This window comes from Anomalospiza imberbis, chromosome 11, assembly GCF_031753505.1.
Source record: "Anomalospiza imberbis isolate Cuckoo-Finch-1a 21T00152 chromosome 11, ASM3175350v1, whole genome shotgun sequence".
Taxonomy (NCBI): Eukaryota; Metazoa; Chordata; class Aves; order Passeriformes; family Viduidae; genus Anomalospiza; species Anomalospiza imberbis.
This window is the reverse complement of record NC_089691.1, coordinates 868,505-884,481: the sequence shown is the minus strand read 5'-3', so window position 1 is coordinate 884,481 and position 15,977 is coordinate 868,505. Positions and strand designations below refer to the sequence as shown.

The following is a 15,977-nucleotide window of genomic DNA, read 5'->3' as shown; positions in this document are numbered from 1 at the left end:
CTCTCCAACTCCCTGGCGGGAGGGTGCAGACCTCAAACTGCACAAGGGGAAGTATAGGTTGGACATCAGGAGGAATTTCTTAGTGGAAAGCATTGTCAGGCATTGGACAGAGCTGTCCAGGGCAGTGGGGGAGTCTCCATCCCTGGAGATGTCCAAGGACACCCTGGATGTGGCACTCAGTGTTCTGGGCTGGGCAACAAAGTGGGGTCAGACACAGGATGGACTTGGTGGTCTTGGAGTTCTTTTCCAGCATTAATGATTCTAGGATTCTGTGGAATCTTCAGTCCTTCCACAGAGGGGACAGATCAGGAGCCTCCCACTGCCCTTGCTGCCCCAAGATTTCTTAGAGGTTGAATTTCCTACGAAGTGAACATATCCTAGGTCCTCTGCCACCACCTGAATCCAACCCTAAACAGGGTAATTACATATGAAACACTCAGTGCTGGGGCGCTGCAGGTGCTCAGGAGTCAGGTAGGAAGTTTTATCGTCGCCAAACTCTTGTTTACACAGAAAAAGAAAATAAATAAAGAAATATTTGTTTGAATTCAAACCAAACCTCTGAAACAATTAAGTGGAGCTGAGCAAATTCATAAAACAAAGACTAATGACATGTCCCCCACACTGCTTGGCTGTGTGCCTCCATTGATTGACTGGTAGAAAGTTACAGGCGTTAAGTTGGTATTTTTCATTACTTGCAATGAAATATGAGGATTTCTTACCATTCCCTCTGCCTTATTCTTGTAACTAAAGCCACCCATTCATTACAAGAAAACATTATTTATTTGAGTGCAGGAAAGAATCCAGGCTACTTCACAAATTCTAGTGCTCCCTCAGTAGGCTGGTTGCTGTTACCATTCACCTTTTCGGTGTGTGTCCCTGAAGTTTGTCTGAAGCCAGCAGGAAAGATCCTGCAACAATGCACTTGTAGGCAAGAGGAAAATCCCAGCTTTGTTTGCAACAAGCGTTTCATGATTGTTTCTCAGTGGTTTTCTACCCTATGTGAACCAAATAGGGGTTGTGTGCATGCACCAGTTGGGTTTTAGCAAAGCCTGTTCTAGTGTCCACCTTAAATTTTATTCAGAACAACAAGAAGAATGAAGTTGTGGATATAACCCTGAAGGCAACTACATGTGAAGTCATTTATCACCAAAAAAAATGTGAGGAATGTTGAAAATAAAGTTAACGTTCATAGTAATATTTTCATTTTTTTAACTTGTAGTGCTAAAGGCATTTCTCTATTTCTCTTTGTTCTCTAAGCATTTTCCTTTCTTTTTATTCTTTATTTGTTTGATGCAAGACATTATAAAGTATCAAAAAGCAACTTGAAACTATTCCTCTAAATGTGAAAAATGTGTAAACTGAAGAATAGAAAGAACCATCCATCTTCCTGTTTTCCTCTCACCTTCCCCCAGCCAGAGGTTTCATTGCTGCCTTGTGATACATCAAAAACAAGCTCTGGTGCCAAGGTCTGAATTGCCAGAGCCACCCTGGTTACTTGGCATGGCACAAATGCTCTTGAAGTAGTCAAAGCCGTGATGGGGTGCAACTTCTGTCAGATACAGGGACAGCAGCCTGGCACCTGCAGTTGGCAGCCAGCTCAGCAGTCTGGAGGGGTTCTTGTAGTTGTATTATTATTATTATTATTATTATTATTATTAATTATTATTATTACTATCATTATCATTATCATTATTGTCATCATTATCATCATCACAAATGATGGTAGAATCCCTGCAGGGCAATGAGGGGTCTGGGGTGTTTTTTTTCCTGTGGTCCCACTTAAAAGAATGGCTGCAGTAAGAGGCTGATCGTCAGTGTGGGCTGTACTCTCCCAGAGTGTGCATGCCTGGGTGTGCTCCCTCACCTCCAAGTGCAACAATTGCCCTCCTTCAGCCTCTCAAATCCTCCCAGCTGGCTGGGAAGAACCACATCTGAGTGTTCCATCCAGAGCTGCCAGGGGTGCTCTCAGCTGTGTGTAGAGGTGGCAGGGATGCACTAAGAGGTGGTGTGAGATCCAGCTGAGTGCAGCCTGGAGGAGGAGGAGGGGGCAGAGCTGTGACACTGCAGTGGTTTGGTGTGGAATGAGTGTGAAGAAGGCATGGAGCTGCTCTCCAGAAGCCGTGGCTCTTCCAGCCAGCATAAGGCTTTAAAGTGGAGCTGCTGTCATGTGTGTCCTGGTGTGGAAAGATCCCACAGCCCGGGGCTCTATCTGGAAGAACAGAAAATTGGTTGTGCAGCCGTGAAGTTGGAATTACAAATCAGAAAGCCTCGGGATTAAGATTCCGAAGGAGTAGAGTTTAATTACAACAAGCTCTCTCAAGCATTACTGCACCACTTGCAGCAGTGTACACAACACTAATCTGTGCTAACAGCCTGCCCTACAAGTTATTCTGCCATTTGGCAATTCGGGGTTGGAAATGTGTTCTGCTGCCTGGGCTGGCTCTTGGGGAGACAGCAGAGACCCAGCTCTGGGGGGCTCAGGGCACCCAGCCTGTGCTGGGGCCTTGGCTTTTAGCACTCTGGGGATGGAGCAGGAGCAGGAGGTGCTGGAAAAGCCTGGAATTGTTCACACTCGGGATTGCTCGGCGTGTTTGAAGTGTGCAAAAGCAGTAGCTGGAGAGCTGGTGGCTCAAGGCAAGCTCCAGCTGACTGTGTTCCAAGTCAAACACAATAAGCTGTAAACCCAATGGAATGTGAAAGAAATTCATACCTTAGTGAACCGTAAACAGAATCACGGATGATAAAATTTAATCAAAATGTAACATTGCCTTTGGGATTCAGATCCACTGTCTTTTGATGATTAGCAGGATTATCAAATGTAGATGCTCTTTTGAATACCATAATGTTGTAACATTGCACTCTATGGAACATCAATGCCAGAAATAATTTAACACCTGCACATAAATCATTTTGCAATTATCTTTTGGGAATTATTTTATCTTAATCTTTTTATTTTGTTCCAAATAAAATTAGAGAGGAACACTGAAAGATGACACTAGGTGAAACAGAGGAAGGATAGGAGCACTGTCAGGTTATATAAACTAAGCTAAATGTCTGTTTTCTATTATTTAACTTTTAGATTGACATGCAGCTTGGTTAAGGACTTTAAAACAGAATTGGTTTGTGTGTATGTACATATGGTTAATTAAATGAAGGTTTAACTCAGCAAGATTGAAAATATATGTACTGTGCTCTTTAGCGTTAACAACAGGGATATTAAGGCTGGAAAACCTTGAGCCTGTTGATCCTCCTTTCCCTAAAGCAAAACAGCCGCTTAAGTTTGGGACTTAGAAGATTATCAGTCAGAAGTTACACAAACTATTCTCTGATCAGGGAACAGAAAAGAGACAAAGTTAATTCTTCCTCACCTTGGAGGGAGCTGGGGGTACCAAACCCCTGGGCAGCCAGAAAGGAAAACTGCCCCAGGTAACTCCCAAAGTGGTGCTGGGTGGGTTACTGGTGTTAATGGAAACTAGGGCTAAATCCCATCAATCCTTTGAAAGCTGAACCCCCCATGCTGGGAGGATGTAGTGATGGGCTGTATCTGCAGAACAAAATAAGACAGAAATAAATTATTACATTTGGATGCACTTGGATTGTGTTCCAGCATCTGACCATCTTTGTCTCAGCAGTGTTTTGAAAAGGAATTCTTGAAACCCTATTGCCAACAACTTTGCTTTCTGCTCTGAATCATCACTGGGGAGTAAAATCTCCAGCGTGTAATAGTGACAGAAATGATAAGCAAGCAAACTGTGACAGCAACAATGTAGATGTCACTTTATATTAGGCTAAAAGAATGACAAAATGCCTCACTCAGGGTGTCAGTAACCAGTGGGCCAAGCTCTGCCCCAACAGATTTTTGTGTGAGCTCCTGCAAACACACGAAATACCAGCAACTGGCTTTTATTTTTGTACAAGTCCTTGTAATTTTCTGTACCTGTTTGTCATAGGAAAGTTTTCCCCTGTCTGCAGGAGGGAATGTGAGCAGGCTGTGCAAAGGGAGGGGATCCAGCTCACCTTCATATCTGCCAGCAGGAGCTAAAAACTGAGCCTTGGGGATTCTTTTGAAAAAGAAAAACACTCACTGGTCTATTTACTAATTTTCAAACAGTGGACGGGTGAAGTTAAACAGGTAACTCAAGAAATGCTGTGAGCTCTTTGGATGGGAGTTCCCTGTGGAGGTGACAAGGAATAGCCTTTATCATAGAACTGTGCTCCTGGTCAAAATTTGACCAAAGAAATTCTCAAAGGCGGAAGTAACTGTACCGTTTTAGGGTGATTCAAGGATTTATTATATTATTTTTTCTTCCTGGTGTATTTCAATACCTGTGAGTTCCTTCCAGCTCAGGACATGCTATGTATGGTTCTGTGATTCATGTAAATGTCTCAGTCTTGTTTGGGGAGAATTCAATATTTCTGCCCATGAGAACACCTTACATTGAGACATTTCAGTAGGTCCGAGCTTGGAGGAAGAGGTTTTTGAAAGTGAAAGGGAAGGAAAGTTTTGGTGTAAACATTTTCCAGGCTGGACAATGTTGTGTTTAGAAAACAAACACTTCACTTTCTCTGACGGGTCTGCACAGAGGATGAAGCCACACACTAAGCAACCAAATTTTGAAAAATGCAGAAGACTTTGTTAAATAAAGATAAGAAATGCTTGGACTAAACAAAAAAGATTTTGGTGTTTTGGTTTTGCTTGTTCGGCTTTTATGTATATTTCTTTAAAGTTGTAATAATACATGTGCACTGGAGTGCTGTTAAAAATGTTGGCATCTTTTATCTTAATTTCTGATTGATTTTCTAATCAAGTGAGCTTAAATAATATTCCCTTTATTTAATTATTATGCAATTATTAGCAATTATTTTGGCATTTGCTCACCAGTACTGAGCAGGTTTCAGCTGCTTGGCTCTGCAGTAATCACTTTCAAGTCTATTTAGATACAAACACTGATGCTCCTACCTCTTCAAACCTGGAGAAAGGTTAAAAAGAATAAAGACAGGATGATCTCCTTATATAGAAAATTGAGTGTATCCCAGGTTTCCTTTAAAGTTCTTTGCCTTCACTGTATAACACAACAAATGGGGCAGTAAAATTCAATGTGCAAAGGGAGGAGAATGTTTTAATAAGGCTCATAATAGTGATTCTCTCTGATCAATTCTAGATTTTAAGATGAAGAATGTAACATGAACCCTACTACTATTAACATAAGTTATGCAAATCTCTGATCGGGGATGGAATCATTATGCCACACTCACTATGAAGTAAGAGCACAGAAAATCCTTTGTAATTTGAAATGGAAATTAAACCAAGCGAAAGATGCTCCATACCCATGGGATTTCTTCACACTATCAGTGCAGGAATTAATGGGTTGCTTCAATTTTTTACATATCCCACTAGGACTTTGACAATGTCTTAGTTTACTATAACAATGTCTGTACTGAAATTCCAGAATGGGCTTCACTGTCCAGATTTGATTTCCCCCACCATCATTTACATTCCCACAAAATCTGAGAGGCGCTGCAGGGTGGAAAAATGGTGGTGAACATTTGAAGGATCTGACTGAGCTCTGAAGCATCTCTGAACAGTCCTTGAGGAGAACACTGAAGGGACTTAAGAAGAGAATTCTTTTATCAGCTTGAGTGTCTGGATCAGAGTCATAGGTCAGCTGTGGTCACTTCTGGAAGTGCTCTGGAAAGTTTAGGGTGCTTTGGGTTCTGTCAGAAGTGATAAGAAGTCACTCTAAAGCTTTCCATGGAGATGATGTTCCTGTAGCTGTGGTCTCTCATTAAAATCATCAGGTAGGGAGGCTGTGGGGCTGTTGTTTGTGAGGTTTTTACTCCAGGATGGATATTTCAGTGTGTTTATACATGCAGTGATGCTCCTGACACACAAATCAATGTTCAGAGCTGGTGGAAGTTTCTCAGTGCTTGTTTAGATTTCATTGACTGTAACATTCTTTAACAAGAATAACATAAATTATTCTTAGGTAACAGATGGAAATGGAGGCCTGGGAATATCACTGAGTATCATTGTTGGAATGCTGAACAAGAAGGATGCTAAGAGAGGCAGAGCAGAGCTCGCTGTGCTGCCTTGGGGTGCATGGCTGCCCAGTGAGGCCCTGGGTGCAGGAGCTCCCAGCCCTGCTCTATGAACACCACAGTTTGCTCTCCCTGTGCTCCCTGCAGCGTGCCAGAGCCAGCAGGGCTGCTCTCCACATACCAGCCCTCCCAGAGATGTGCCTGGGCAGCACTGGAGTGTGTTTGTTCTGATTTAGCAACTATGTGAGGCAGCAGCAGAGCCGTGGAGAGCTCTACAGGGCTGGAGTGCTGGACAGAGAGGAGATGGGTGACCTGAGCTTCACAGGTCACCTGTGCACCATCCTGGACATGAAGCTGTCTTTGCAGACTTCCCAGAAAACCCATTGGGTCCCACCAGAGAGGAGGGTCTTGTTCTGGGGCTGGTACTCTGCCCCCCTGGACAGCTGCCCAAATAGTTCCCTACTTTATTAACAGACAGTGTCATTTGTCACTTCATCCCACAGCCTCCAGCCCAGGAATTCTGCTGGGGCTGCAGAAGGAAGAAGTGAAAAGATCATGTAAAAAAATCACTGCATGAATTGAAAGCTTTAACACTAATAATGATCCTGTCCCTGTGAATCTGGTACCTAATCAAAGTTCTGTCAGAGTGCACACAGGCCGGGATGGGGAGCTATAAAATCTCTCTCTCTGGGCTTTGGGTTTTCACATGTATTTGGTTTGAGGCAAGTGGGTACATGAAAAGAACCACAGAAAGTTGTATTTAGTAGTCAGGATACATTAGGCTCTTGAATCATTAACACTAAAGATATTTTGAAGTGTTAGCTTCCAACTTAAGGAAAGGTTTGAGTAAATTGCATGTAAAATATTCCCATGATTGTTCTACAGTGAAGTGTTGCCTCCCTTGACTGTAAAAATGCACTTCTTGAAACAGAACACCAAACTGAGCTGGTCTCATTTATCATATCTCTGAAAGTGAGTGGCATTTCTTTCTCTCTCTTTTCCTGGGAGAAAGCAGAAGGAAAAGCCCTGATTGCAGGTTAAACAGTGTGCATCCTCTAACTGCTGCATCAAATTGTGCTTAATGCATTTACTTTGAATCCAAAGCCTGGAGGTTTAACTCTGTGTGCCTTGAAATGAAAGTACACTCTGGTGATGAAGGCATTTGCCTTCAGGTCAGGAAAAATTGAAGCTCACGTCATCTCGGCATGATTAGAGCTGGAGTGTACTGCTGACCTGGGGGCGTGCAGCAACAGGCAGCAGGCACAGGCACAGCCAGCTCATTCTCTGCCTCTGGAGAATGTGGCTGTAGCAAGGTGAAAATCCCTCCAACAAGAATAATAAAGATCATAATTATTAAGAAACCAAGGGATAAAAATATTTGGGAGTGTCATTACAGTGCTTACAGTGCTCAGAGTATGGGGTGTGTGCAGGGGCATAGAAATAAATTGTATTTAATCAATATAAAACTAAAGGTCAGTCTTAGGAGTGAGGCTTAGTTTAAGGGAATTATACCACTCTTACAGGCTTGCAGAGTTTGCACTTCAATTAACCAGTGTAAGTGTGAAGAATCAGGTTATAAACTACAGAAACTCTATCCTAGTACCAATTATTAAAGTGATTGAGTAGTGTTAACACCTTGGCCCTCTGCCTGGCCTGGCTAATTATCAAAGGAATAACACTGTGATATTTCCACAAGGAAATTCAGTAAAACTGAATCCTTGTAATAATCTCTAGACCTGATTCCACATCAATATACTACTCAATCATTTTCTGTTCCCTCCTCTTGCTTTCCTTCACAGTAGTGTCTAGAAGGAGTCCCCATCCCTGGCAGTGCCCAAGGCCAGGCTGGACAGGGCTTGGAGCACCCTGGGTCAGTGGAAGATGTCCCTGCCCATGGCAGAGGTGGGACTGGATGGGTTTTAAGGTCTCTCCAACCCAACGCATTCTGGGATTTATAATAAATATTTGCACTTGTGGATTGTCTAGTTAGAGTCTGCAAAGGCACACGTGGCCTGGGGTTAATTAATAGTAATTGGGCATGACCTCAAACCCAAGTCTTCAATATATTTGAAAAGATGAAAAGGGAGTAATGCATCTTCTGTGAGGAATAATATCACAAACAAGGAGGATCCTGAAGTCTGAGACTTCAGAAATTCCCTGTAGAGGGAATCTTTGAATTGTAGCAAATAAGGCTTTATTTAGAGAAAAATACAAGATTAGCTGTGCACTGCTCCAGTAGTAATTGGGGAGAAAAAATACCTAACTGGAAGTTCTGAGGTTAATTTCCATGGAGAATGCATTTATAAATCAAAGTGTGGAGAATGTAGTCATTAAAATCAGTCTCACCTGTCTTTCCTTGTTGCCCAGCTGGCCATGTGGAGCTCCAGAGGGAGGTGCTGGGATTACACTTTTGGATGGGTGCTGGATGCAGCAAGCTCTGAGAGAGAGCATCTGCCAGCTCCAGAGCTCTTCAAATGTCAGCTGGCTCCTTATCTGGCTGGGCTTCAGGCACTCATGCTTCCAGGGTGTATTCATTTCCAAAGTTAGATTTTTGCCCTCTGTTTTGAGGTTCTATCCTTTAGAATTCCTGAATTCTTTCCAAAAATGTCAGCCCCGCCCCAGACCTCTCTTTTAGGTAGGTCTGCCCGTTCTCCAGAAAGGCTTGTGCAGCCCTGTCGTAAACCAGGAGTGGATTTGGTTTGCCCTGCCCCGTGCTGTGGGGCTGCACTGCTGCTCTCCAGCTCTGCCAGACAGGGCTTTCCTGGGCTTTCTCAGCCTTGCTGTCCCTGCAGGGCCTCGCTCTGCAGAGACAGAGGACACTCGCTGTTTTGCAGGTGCAGTAGATTGTCTAAGTTTATATTAAATGCTGTCTTTGAAAGTTGCCTGACCTCTTCACTCTGTTTCCAATAAACCAGTGTATCTCCCTCAAATCCTGACCTTCCTGGCACTCAGCTCTCTGGGGCTGCAGCTCTCTGGCAGTGGTGCTGTGTCTGGTTTTGGGTTTGGTTCAGGAGGATGCGCTTAGTTCCAGCTCTTACCAGCTGAAGGAAACCTTTGAGAAGAGCTGTTGACAGCTAACTTTGGTTAGACATGCAAAAATAGGAATGTGCTTCTGCTTGGCCTTCACTGGGACTGGAGAATGAGTGATATACATCAAAAGAGCAGACCAATACCTTTAATAAGCTCCAGTAGAGGCAGAAAAATAATGTTTTCTTCCACTAATAAGAAATACCTGATGCAGAGATTTCTCTTTCACACATTTCTTTTATAACCTATCTAAAATTCTTTAAAATGCTCCCTATAATTTTTTGTTCAGTTTAGCCTCACAGAGCTCCTTCTCGCAGTGATTGTTGCTGGTCCCATGGGATGGAGCAGCATCCTGTGGCACAGACACCCCTGCTGAAGGGCCACATTTCCTGGTGCACATTTCCACCAGCACAAGGCATGGAAATGATGACAGCTATCTGTAAAATTTGGGTTGGAAATAAGCCCCATTAATGTGGAAGCTTTCTATTACCTCTGATCAGTAAAAGTAGACCATGGAGAAGCTGAGGTGTAAATGCTGTTCCTGTAAAATAATCTTGTGTATTTCTGCAGTTTTTGTGGACTGTAAAGGTTAATGGCAGATCTTGGTCTTCTGGGTTAGAAACCATAAATGAACTGAAGTACTAAATGGCAGAGAGGTGGGGGGAAGGTGGGTTTTGGTGGCCTCTCCCTGATTCCACACAGATAATCCACAGTGCTCAGGAGGGACTCGCAGTGATTGTCCTGCCAGCCTTTGACGGAAGAAGTGGCTTTTGTCCTGCAGGAAACGATGCTCTGCCCCACTGTAGACAAATACAAAAACTTGCCAGCAGGGGGCATGCAAAGGGTACGATGTTCCAGGGCTTTTGGCTCGGTGGGGTTTTCCCTTAGCAGTAAAATAAAACGGGAGCGGGAGTTGAAGGGACGGTGCAGTGAGAGGCCCGGCTGGCTGAGGGACCGGCGGCTGTTCTGCACTGCCAACAACAGCCCTGCCTCCCTCCTGCCCCCGAAGGCTTTGGCAGTGCTGTGGTGGGGCTGTGAGGGCTCTGGGGCTCCAGCTCCGGGGGGCTCCGAGCCCCGGCACCGCCAGCGCCGGGCACGGGGCACGGGCAGGGCTGGGTATGGGGCACGGGCAGCGTTGGGTATGGGGCACGGGCAGGGCCGGGTATGGGGCACGGGCAGGGCCGGATATGGGGCACGGGCAGGGCCGAGTATGGGGCACGGGCAGGGCCGGGTATGGGGCACGGGCAGGGCCGGATATGGGGCACGGGCAGGGCTGGGCATGGGGCACGGGCAGGGCCGAGTATGGGGCACGGGCAGGGCCGAGTATGGGGCACGGGCAGCGCTGGGTATGGGGCACGGGCAGGGCTGGGTATGGGGCACGGGCAGGGCCGGGTATGGGGCACGGGCAGGGCCGGGCACGGGGCACGGGGCACGGGCAGGGCCGGGCACGGGGCACGGGCAGGGCCGGGTATGGGGCACGGGCAGGGCTGGGTATGGGGCACGGGCAGCGCTGGGCATGGGGCACGGGCAGGGCCGGGCACGGGGCACGGGCAGGGCCGGATATGGGGCACGGGCAGGGCCGGGCATGGGGCACGGGCAGCGCTGGGTATGGGGCACGGGCAGGGCCGGGTATGGGGCACGGGCAGGGCCGGGTATGGGGCACGGGCAGCGTTGGGTATGGGGCACGGGCAGGGCCGGGCACGGGGCACGGGCAGGGCCGGGTATGGGGCACGGGCAGGGCTGGGTATGGGGCACGGGCAGGGCCGGGTATGGGGCACGGGCAGGGCCGGCAGTGGGGCACGGGCAGGGCCGGGTATGGGGCACGGGCAGGGCTGGGTATGGGGCACGGGCAGGGCCGGGTATGGGGCACGGGCAGCGCTGGGTATGGGGCACGGGCAGGGCCGGGTATGGGGCACGGGCAGCGCTGGGTATGGGGCACGGGCAGGGCTGGGCATGGGGCACGGGCAGGGCTGGGCATGGGGCATGGGCAGGGCTGGGCATGGGGCACGGGCAGCGTTGGGTATGGGGCACGGGCAGGGCCGGGTATGGGGCACGGGCAGCGCTGGGTATGGGGCACGGGCAGGGCCGGGTATGGGGCACGGGCAGCGCTGGGTATGGGGCACGGGCAGGGCCGGGTATGGGGCACGGGCAGCGTTGGGTATGGGGCACGGGCAGGGCTGGGTATGGGGCACGGGCAGCGCTGGGTATGGGGCACGGGCAGGGCCGGGTATGGGGCACGGGCAGGGCCGGCATTGGGGCACGGGCAGGGCCGGGTATGGTGCACGGGCAGGGCTGGGCATGGGGCACGGGCAGGGCTGGGTATGGGGCACGGGCAGCGCTGGGTATGGGGCACGGGCAGGGCCGGGCACGGGCAGGGCCGGGTATGGGGCACGGGCAGGGCCGAGTACGGGGCATGGGCAGCGCTGGGTATGGGGCACGGGCAGGGCCGGGTATGGGGCACGGGCAGGGCTGGGCATGGGGCACGGGTAGGGCCGGGGATGGTGCACGGGCAGGGCCGGGCATAGGGCATGGGCAGCGCTGGGCATGGGGCACGGGCAGGGCCGGCAGTGGGGCACGGGCATGGCCGGCAGTGGGGCACGGGCATGGCCGGCAGTGGGGCACGGGCAGGGCTGGCAGTGGGGCACGGGCAGGGCCGGGTATGGGGCACGGGCAGGGCCGTCAATGGGGTACGGGCAGGGCTGGGCACGGGCAGGGCCGGGCACGGGGCACGGGCAGGGCCGGGTATGGGGCACGGGCAGGGCTGGGCATGGGGCATGGGCAGCGCTGGGTATGGGGCACGGGCAGCGCTGGGCATGGGGCACGGGTAGTGCCGGGTATGGGGCACGGGCAGGGCCGGCAGTGGGGCACGGGCATGGCCGGCAGTGGGGCACGGGCAGGGCTGGCAGTGGGGCACGGGCAGGGCCGGGCATGGGGCACGGGCAGGGCTGGGCATGGGGCACGGGCAGCGCTGGGCATGGGGCACGGGCAGCGTCGGCCCGAATCCCAAATCCCCCGCGACAACAGGTCAGCAGCATGGCCTGAGGCCATTGGGAACCTGCGTGGGGATGAAAGAAATGCTGTTTGTTGTTTGTGGCCTTATTACAAATGTCTGGGTTTAAGAAGCTCCTGCTTCTCCCACATCAGCGCTCTAGACAAATCTTGATCCACCTTTGTGGCAAGGCCTAACAAACGCTGTCACTTTGACCTAATCCACTTTTCTGCACAGCTGTGCTAAAGTCACCTTTAGTTTTATCACATTTTAATGCAAACAAGGCCGGAAGGGTGCTTGTTTGGATTGAAGAAGCTGTGACAATTCGTCTGAATGGGAACTTCAGTAACTGGGAAGAAAAATGTGACAGGGAGCTTTATCACTGCATTGTACACAACAATCTGAAAATTATTGCTTCTTTAGGGGCCTATTCTCTTCTTGAGGCCTAGCACAGTCTATGCTAAGCAGCCAGACAGCTCTGAATGGTTTGCCAGTCCTAAAGACAGATTTTAATTCTATTGTTAGTGGGTATCCCTGACTTTCCTAAGAGGCTTCAAAGACAGGCTGCAGAACAAGGCAGCTGACATAAGACTTTGGCCAATCTTTAAAATTCAAATGGCAAAGGAGGTTTTCCCTGGTCCTCTTAAATTAGCCAATCTCAAGTGATGTTTGCTTTCAAAATTTGTCAAGTTCATTCAAAACTAAATGAACTTGCAAAACGTGCTTTTTTAAGCCTTTTAAGAAAAGTTTGCTTAACCACTAATTTCCTGTAACAGTGTGAATAAAGCAGGGAGGAAAGATCCTTTTCTTCTTACTAAAACCTGGAAATTGTCATAGTAAGAGGTGCTTTTCAGAAATTACATATATAAACATTTACCAAATATGGGCAAATATTTATATAGGCACAGGTCATGTTTGTACTAATTTCTTTTTAATACTTCAGGTAAATTCCAAGTGAAACTGAACAAGTACTGAAATGCTGAAAAGCTTTATCTCAGCCTTCAATAAATCTACTGCAAAGTGAATATTCAAAGTATTTGCAGGACAGTGTTGAACGAATCCTTCTTGAGGCTGCAGAGTGAGGTACATGGAAAATAAGAGATTTGATCTCCTAGGAGACAACAAACTGGGCTTGGTGGGACCAGCAGGCTGGAGCTGCTTGGCTGGCTCTGCTATGCCACAGAACTGGCAAAGCACCTCACAGTGTCAGGATCCTACTGCAGCAGCAGAAAGAGCCTCTCCCAGAACTCCCAAACTGTCTGTCCTGCTGGAAAATATTACATTTAATATTATAAACATTATAATATTATCTGTCCAAGACCTGCAAAACTTCAACTCATTGTGTGAAAGAAATTAAAATGCCATTCTGGTACAAATAGCAGCCAGGTAATTGTACTTACCTTGTACTGAGTTCTCACAGAAACACGTTTTTGGGGATGTTTGTAACAGAGAGTGGAGCTGTTCCTCCCTCACAATGTCAGCACAGGCAAGGAGACAAGAGGGCAAGGACCAAAAAGTGCAATCTCCCCGTGACAGCACAGCACTTGGTGTGCAAAAATGACTGAATTATCCCATTTTGCAGTCTTAGCTCTCTTCCCTCCTACCCCCAATTGCTGAGATTGCAAATCCTGGTGAACAGTGGTGCTACCAAAACCCAAATTAAATTCAAGAATTCTGCTGTTGAACGGAAAGGGTGGCAGCTGCCCAAGATGGCTTTGGTGACCACATCTGCTTGAAAATAAATACCCATCAGATTCTGCATTTTTTCTCTAAAGAGAACCTGCAGATTATGTAGTGGCTGGAAAATATTTCACCATGAAAAGGTGGGGTTTTTTTTTTTATTTGTTTTAAGGGAATATGTATTTTAAACATCTATAGTCTTTAGTAACAGAACACTTGACAGCAGCCTGATTATCCTGGTTGTTTCCAGAGCCACTCTGTGGTGCACAGGAGGCAGACCTTGGAAGGCAGCTCCTGTTCTCTTGGGAACTGTGGACACAACCTGTGGGGTTTGTCCTGGGGCTGGGGGAACAGGGGTTGCTGCTGGAGCAGGAGTGAGCCCGCAGCTGCTGCCCTGGACAGCTCTTCCCCGGGCTCCCACCACTTCTGACCTCTCCAAACCCCCCAAAGGCAGAGCCTCTCCTGCAGCAAGTGCTGCCTGTACAGGGCCAGGACCCCTGAAGTGCCACCGTGGTGTCACTGTCACCCTGCTGGAGCGAGGCACGTGAGGAGCAGCAGCAGCGCAGCTCTGTGCTGGGACTGTGCCCTCTCTGCCTGGCTCTGCTGAGGTTTGCCCAGGTAAGCTTTGCTCGGGTGTTTGCCAAAGGACCCTGCCACCCTGCAGAGGCTGGCTCTTCTCTGTAGGGAATTGCACTTCAGCCCCACTTCACATGTGTGTGAAACTGCAAGGCTGTTTTCAACATACTTGAAATGCAGTTAGGATTCTCTCTAATTGCTTATGAGTTCTGTGCCAAGACTTGTCTGCAGTGTCGCAATTGCTGCTTCCAAAATACCTTTCAGCTCTTTCCATTGTATTCTTTGCATCTTCTGACCACTTTCCCTATGATTTGCTCATTGCCTTTCTGACACAACACATCCTTAACTTTCCACCTCTTCCAAAAGCAATCCCTGCTTAAACTAATTACTTGCAGGTCTGCTCAGGTATTTATTAAGTCACAAACATGAAGGAGAAATTGAAGGCTGGGAACCTACAGAACCCTGTCTCCTTATACAGGAATTTCAGGTTGTCCTCACCTTAGCACTGCCACCCATTTATAACCAGGCACTTTGCAGGGAAGGAAAAAAAATCCTTTTTCTTCCTCTTTCTATACCTGCCTGTCTCAGGCTGGCAGTAATTATGTGGAGTGAGTTGGTAAATTCTTCAGCTTGGGTCTGCTCGTGTCCTCAGTGAGGCTCTAATGGATCTGGCTGGGCCCACAAGAGCTCTACACTCCAACCACTGCCATGGACCCTGTGCAGGATAATTAACCACAAAGTGAGTTATCTGTCCCAGGCTGAAAATGTAATGAAAATCAAGATCAGATACCCTGGTGTAGGAGACTAGGAGGAGTCTTCTGTGTGGGAGCCCATATTAGGTTTCCCACCCCCTTTAAGACTGCAGTTGTTAATGTTTAATAGGATAATATATTGAAAAAAGAATGTTTAAAATCTGTTATCATTAAGTAACAAGTGGGCTTCATGCTAATTTTTAATCCTCTATTTTTTTTAATTATTTCGAGCCCACCAAAGCTAGATCGCAGCAAATGAAAGAACATCCTTCTAATTCATTATTCAACAGTTTCCCAGCAATTGCGACTTATTCACAGAATTCTAGGGAAGTAGAAGGAATTTCTGGCAAATCTCATCATTTATGGCAATCAGCCTTGAGACACTAAATCTTTGGGCAGTGCCAGAGCTGTTGTTCCAGAAGGTCTTTATTTGATTCCTCGTAGGTAAGGCTGTGGGTTGAGACAGATCAGACAAGTATCTGTATGTGTTGTATCAACAAAAAAAATTCCATTTAATTAGAGGTCATGGTCTTTTTATTTGTTTGGGTGTTTTTTTCCTAGGGATTGTGTTTTAGATTTCCTTGATCTAATATTGTCAAAGGGAAAAAGTAGCCACTGTCTATAGAGTTACAATCTAATGTAGTTAAACACATCATTTTTCTAATTGCTAGTCCTGTCTATAGGTCAGGTAATTGTATTTATAAGGACAAGTGATGGGATCTAAAACTGCCACTGGAATACCAAGAGCAATTATCTTGGCAAAATCTGGGCAAAATTAATTTTTTGTAGAGGCTGAAATACTGTCTTAGTGGAATTCCCTGTGTAATTACAATTCCATGCCCCAGAAATAAATCTTCTGAGGGTGGAAGAAGACTGTCATTAGGTCCTATTAGAAAACACTGTCATTCACTTCT

General features: G+C 47.6%; 1 long non-coding RNA gene across 3 annotated transcripts; it reads right to left on the bottom strand.

Annotated features, from left to right (window-relative positions):
• Positions 1-2,527: 2,527 nt before the first annotated feature.
• On the bottom strand, positions 2,528-9,994 carry LOC137480439 (uncharacterized). Of its 3 annotated transcripts, XR_011002913.1 has the most exons (4): positions 8,386-9,994; positions 6,946-7,040; positions 4,880-4,970; positions 2,528-3,544 (listed from the first exon to the last, which is right to left on the bottom strand). It is a non-coding gene; the product is annotated as an uncharacterized lncRNA (long non-coding RNA). The 3 variants fall into 3 exon arrangements; XR_011002912.1 differs by lacking the exon at positions 6,946-7,040; XR_011002914.1 differs by lacking the exon at positions 6,946-7,040 and having other exon boundaries at positions 9,557-9,994.
• Positions 9,995-15,977: the final 5,983 nt, after the last annotated feature.